Genomic DNA, 6,769 nt, shown 5'->3' with positions numbered 1-6,769 from the left:
TCTCTTATCTTATTTGTGGAAATTGAAAAGGGGCGAGTGAAGGATTCTAAGGAAATGGGAAAAGTTACAGAATATAGAACTTGGATTAGCTTCATCTGGTTTAACATGTTACATTTTTATTGTTTAATCTAAGATCTTTTCTAATTTTAAAGCAGTTCCTCTGCTAGTTATGTACTGATATCATTAAAGGGTTCATTGTTCTAAAACTTTATGCATTTCTTTAGTGGAAGAAAAGATATTTTGAGAATGTCTGATAGGGGGTTTTTCCATCTCAAGTCAATAGGGTCCAATGTTGTTTTGGACCCCATTGAATTTCATTGTAAGGACAAAAACATCCTTCAAACTGTCTTGTGATTCTGAAAGTTATTAAGGTTTGTAAACGACTGAAGGTGAGTTAACTATCCCTTTAACTGTTAAAACTGAAATGTGCAAAAGTGAGAGAAACCGTGACTATGACTCTGTGAGCTGTTTGTCTAGGTTGGCGATAGTTCTAAGAATCGTTGGTGCACCACAGGTTCCACTTACCAACCTTTTTTGGTTTAAAACAACACTAGTTTCATGCTTCAAGTGGTTGAACTGCACTCGAATAGCTACTATGTCCATTTGTGTGTATGCTTTATTAGGTCTTTTATCGGTCTGCTTTTAAAGCAAGAACTTTTTACCTACTTTCAGATGTAAAGGTGTGTATGGGGGAGGTAGTGGAAACTGTCCAGGTTAATCTGTGCTTACCTTGACATTACAAGGCTTTGTGTGAACCCTGGGTCTGTGCATTTTGTCCTGGGAACGGAGGGCAAAATGTTGTCCATTTACGGACATGCTGTGGTGAGGGGGTTCGGGTGGGGGGGAAGGGTGAAGATTGCAGTGACAAGCCGTTAACGCTCCACTGTCACTTCCTGTTCCTCCTCGGCGGAGGAAGGGCTCGAAGAAAGTCAATTGAGGTTATTTGGTAGTAGCACTTGTATTGGGCAAAGAATGAACTAACAGACACCATTGGAGTGCTTCAGTGTTGGCTCCACCCTGTTTATTTTCAAAAACTACACAGTTTTTTAGTCTCTGGCTTGTTCTTGAGTTGCCCTTTTCCTTAGATGGTCTTTCCTTTAGATGATCTTGATGTGAATCCATTGTGCTTATAGTCCTGGACCAGTAAGCAGCAAAATTAGATGCCTAATGTTGTGCTTGTGGATTAACCATAGTGTGTTCAGACTGAAAAAGTACAGATTCTCATTCAGGATGTCATCACTGATTGAGCCTTTAGATCTGCATAACAGACTTCTTTCAAAGACAAAGAAAGCTGACCCTAAACGTTTGAATGGTACTGCACATATTTTAATATTTATTGTTTCTCTTTTATTTTATTTAAGACTTAAATGTCGGAATGTTTAAGGCCTTTTTGAAACACTTAAAACGGGCACCTGTTTCGTAGACTGGCCTGTTTTGATGCTTGTACTGTACATGAGTACAATGTAAACAAGTTGTAAGGGTGACATGTGCCAAGTGACATTTAATCCAAAATTTATAGACAGATACAGTTCAAAAGAAACTCCACTGCATGCTTTTGAACGGTGGGGGTTTTCAGTTCAAAGATGTTTCTGTAATCTCACCTCTTCTCTGGGGAATTCAGCTGTCTTCATGAACTTTACCATTTAAAAAGATAAATATAGGTGTATGAGCACAAGAGGGAGAGGGAAGGTGTGCGTGGCTACTTTTTTAGGGAATGGAACATGCAACTATTGTGTGAAAGAGAACCGTATAGCAAAATCTCTGGGCGTCCTCCTCGGCCAGGCCCAAGATGGCACCACTGATCCGTCTGTTAGGAACTGGGTGTGACCGATTATTACTTTCAGTTCTTAGCGGATTATTTTGCACAGAGAAAAACGCGACAGAACAGCAATTTATCATAATTAACTTATAATTTTTTGAAGAATATTTGGAATGCTAAAGCCTTTTAGTATTACGCCATCATATTTTGTCAAACACTTGGTGTAAATCCACCTCTGAGAAACCAGACTAGACATACGCTAAGCAGGGTGTGACAGGAGACATTTACTGTTGACTGTTTTTTGCTGTCTCTCTCTCTCTCTCTCTCTCTCTCTCTCTCTCTCTCTCTCTCTCTCTCTCTCTCTCTCTCTCTCTCTCTCTCTCTCTCTCTGAGGCCACCCACAATAATCTCTAAACACACACATGAACACACACCTACTGTTCTTTCTGAGTGAGCTCTCTGAACAACCTCAGATTCACTAGAATAAGCAAATGACAAGGTCGTAAAACAAGAAATGTCTTGTTTAAAATGAAATAAAAAACACTTACTGAAATTGAGATTGGTAGTGTGGGAAATTCTTTAGGGTTTTACCCAGTAGCCATGAGGGATCCTGAAGACCACCCCCTCTTACAGCATGTCACAGAGTCAGCAATCTCTCTTTCTTACACAGGGCTTTCCTGACAACAGTCTGTGGCTAAGGTGTTTACTAATTCAATTATTTTTCTATGATATGTTGTTCCAAGAAAAAATATAGTGAGACATTTTATTAAAATATCTCCAAAAAACATCTGACAGCACAGCAAGAGCAGCCTAATGGTTACATTAAACAGTAATTGAAGAAATTACGCTATACAACGCATTGCAGGTCAGTTAATGAGTAGTTAATTACGGTAATTGTGTTTGTGTTCGTATTTGCGTGTAAAGCCTTGGAAGACATCTAAATACAAGTTATGCCCACCAACGAACTAGTTAGTTGAAGTTTAGAACTTTTATTTTGAATATCTTCTTTGACGTGGCATGGGATTCATATGCACAAATTTATCCTTTGCGGTTCCACTTGCCGTTATCGCTTATAACACACTTCCTTAAAGGCCCACTGAAGTGCCTTGGTACGCACAGCTTTGTATGATGCGTTGACGTAATTTCCTCTGAAACGGGAAGCTAAGGCGGGACATATTGAATGGCTCCACCCCCTTTTCAAATAGCCAATAGCATTTAGGCCGTGTGTTTTAGCCAGCTGAAAATGACAGGCGCTCTGCTGAAAACACTTAGCTAGGGCGCTTGAGAGCGTTTTGGCAGCACAGCATTTTTTTCAGTTGAGACGCTTTGCTTGTTATAATACGGAATATCCGCGAAAGTGTTACTAGTATCTTATTTCACACATATTTTGTTTCTGTGTTGATTCTAAATTAAAATGTCGATACAATGTAACGTATTTTCTCTGGCTCTTGTTTTCAGTTATTTTGTTGTTGTCATCTGTTGACATTGTATGTGGCGGTTGGTTGGTGTGGTATTAGTCCCGCCTCTCCTCCACTGTGATTGGATGGTTGGATAAAAAGTTACAATGATGAGCGCTGCGTTTTACCCAAAGTTGAACATTCTTCAACTCTCGGTGACTGGTAAAAAACACTGAGCACTCAGCGCTTCAGCGTGAAAAAAAGGCTCAGTGCCTCGTTACGCTCATGGCGTTTAAAAAACGCGGCGCTCCTATTGAAAACAATTGGCAAAATAAGCCAGCCGCGTGAAAAAATGCTTTGGTGGACACACGGCCTTAGTTTACCTCACAGACTGCAAGTCGAACTTGACAGCACCATGGAAGCGAATCTGAATGCTGATGATACGTTGGATTCAGTAATAGAAGAGGTGTGAATAAATTGTAGCCATTTCATTCTTAACCAACATACAGTTGGAAAATTGAATAAAACTCAAGCGTTTGAGCAACCAAACACACATCTCCAACCCATATTGCTCCGTGACATGTCAACGCTTGCTTTGACCAGGTGGTATTTATAGCATAGGGAGCGGGACGCTTTAGATTCTAGAGAGCATTTGATTGGACAGAAGATGTGATAAGAAGCTGAAGTCCGCGGTGATGTCATAAAAATATGTGATCCATTTTAGCGGAAGTGAGAATCTGTACGTTTTAAATGCTTATATCTCCTAAATGTGAATTTTGTCATTGTTTTGGAACACACCAGCTTATTCACAACTTTAAGGCCAACATATTCATACTAAAAGTTACACTCTTAAGAAAAATGGTTCTAAACAGTATCAAATGGGGTTCTTCTGCTTGTAACAATAGCAGAAGCCTTTTGGTGCTAAATAGAACCCTTTTTATAAGGTTCCATAAAGAACCATGCTTTGAAAGTGCTATATAGGACCTTAAATGGATAGTTCAAGTTGCGTTAGATAAAAGCGGCTGCTAAATGATTAAATGTAAATATAGTTCACCCAAAATTCTGTCATCATTTGGTACTCACCCTCCTGTACAACTGAAGGCCTATTCTTCCTTCCAGAAGATATGAAGAATGTAAACAGATTTGGTTTTTAATTATCAAAATATCTTCTTTTGTGTCCCACAGAAGAGAAAAGTGAAGGCCTCGTGTTATCTGAAACAGGCTTTCTAAAGAACCACAGAACTTTAAAAGACTATTTTATAGCACCAGGCTGCAAAAACCTTTCAGATTATTTATATGCATGTGATCTAATGAGCCTATTAGCTTCAGATCACCATATCACAAAGAGAAATACAGGAAAAGAGAGATGGGTGGGACACGCATCAACATGTTTTCTCTTCTGTCAACTGACTGTCTTTCAAATAATAACATGTTTTTCGTAGTTCAATTGGTTTTACCCCCCCCCCCCCCCACACACACACACGTGCCATTCATGTGTGAACGTATGCAAGAAATTGATTGTGATGGACCACACTTCCTGCTCTTGTTTCGCCTGACTGCCATCTAGCAGTCCTCATTTGATGAAGCTGGATAAGCCTCAGCTAGACCTAGTTACGTAGAGAGCTACCATAACCACCTTTATGATCTGATCCATCACAGGTCTTTACACATATTAATATCTTAATTATACATGTGCAAATGATGATGCCACACATGTTTAGGCAGGCCGTGGCACCGAGAGTGTTTGACAGCTAAAATCGCTGGAGATTTCTCTCCTCTTTGCACCCATCGTTCCCCTCCCCTTCCACTGTTTATTGCCTTGGGCTTTTGAAGTTAAGGGCACTGTGTAAATTATTCATTTTCCTGTGTGAAGCGTACCTCTCAGCCAGGCCAGCTTCAACAAGCTGATGTAGGAGTGGCACTGTTTGTTGTTTGTTCAGTGTTGTGCATGCATGTGTGTGTATGTAGGTGTGGCTTTAAGCTCTTGTGTGTTAATCTTATCGGCGAGTTCTACCGATATCCCCCAGCTCTGAGACCATCAGGCTTTAACATAAACGACCAATGGGCAGATGGACACCACTGAACACGAGCTATCCAGGTGAGGTCATCAAAGTGTGTGCTCCGAATGTTTCCAGAGCACTGTGGCAGAATCACAAGCACACTGTTTTGGCAGGTCGAGAAGGAGCAGACTGAGAAGGCCATGTGGGTTTTGATATTGCCCGCTAGAGATTACTATCATGCTGACAAATGACGTACGATCAAACAACATTTCCGAAACATCAGTGAGCAACATGGTCTCTAAGATGCGGAACAGCACTAGGCAAGCTATAAAGCTGTAAAAACAGAGAGGGGGCTGGAAGTGGTCAAAACCCATATCACAGATGGTAGAAACTAACCCAGCACCCTCTGGCACACAACAGTGTGTCGGCGCTCTAAGCATTCAGAATATTCTAGGAGTCTGACAGACACATTTTTATATTTGTTGCATGTCTGGCTGAGAGAGCACCTGTCTGCTCTTCCGATTGAATACCAGTGAGTTTGCTGGATGCTCTTGAATTCTAAATATACTTGCTGTGACCGCAAACACTGAAAATCAGTTTGAATTGCATGTTTCTTGACACATCTTGGCGATCCTTCGTGGAGTTGATATGAGATGTTCATGGAATGTATTGGATTCAATACAAATTAAGATACCACAGAAAAGAATTTCAACTTGTCCGTAGGCTTGATTAAAAAACAAACATATTTGCAGTCAAGCACTTTCAATGAAAGTCTATGAGATAAACATTACAATTCATACCATTTCCAAAGTATAGCTACAAGAATGTATTGCATAAAGTGCAATTTTTTGGTTATGGAAGTTGAAATCAAATGGAAATTCTCTGACCAGCCCAACATAGCAACAGTGGCTCAACCAATGGTGTGAGTTTGGGTCAGGGCTACCTGTTTTGTCCGACCAATGAAGAATGGGGAGTGTTCAGGAAACCTGTTTGGAAAAAGTACAGGGCGTGAATGGCATAGAAATCACACCCTTTCCACATTTAAACATTGATCTGTTCAAAAACCTAGTAAGGTGGATTTTAAAGCATCTTAGACGCAAAGGCTAATTGTGCTGCTTTCCAGATATCTCACATGGATCCTTCACAAAGAAAGCAATCCCAGAATGCAGTGAAATGGTGGATGAGGTGAGAGAAATGTAGATTACAATTAATTTAGTACTGATAACAAATTAAATTTAAATTAATATTTCAGTAAATTTTGTATTGCTTAATAGAATGGCGCAGCTAGCAACATGCTAGTATCAGAGAGTCATGAACATGGAATATTCTTTTTTTAAGATATTGATGATATATGAAATCAGTTTTGAAAGTAGACCATGTAAAACACTTAATGATTAATGACAAGGTGGGTGTTTGCTTACAGTTAAACTCCATTTCTCCATAATATATTCATTGAAATAAGACCTTAATGACATCTAGATAGCACAGCCTGAGAAAAAACTGTTTTTTTGTGTGTGTTTTTTTTTTTTGAGGGCACAGAACACTCCAGCACATTTAATCAAAGTACACATAGTTTTGAAGATATGATGCAAACACATAAGGTATGACTAAAA

The sequence above is a fragment of the Scardinius erythrophthalmus genome, assembly GCF_964197995.2.
Source record: "Scardinius erythrophthalmus genome assembly, chromosome: 16".
NCBI lineage: Eukaryota > Metazoa > Chordata > Actinopteri > Cypriniformes > Leuciscidae > Scardinius > Scardinius erythrophthalmus.
Note: the sequence above shows the minus strand (reverse complement) of the source record.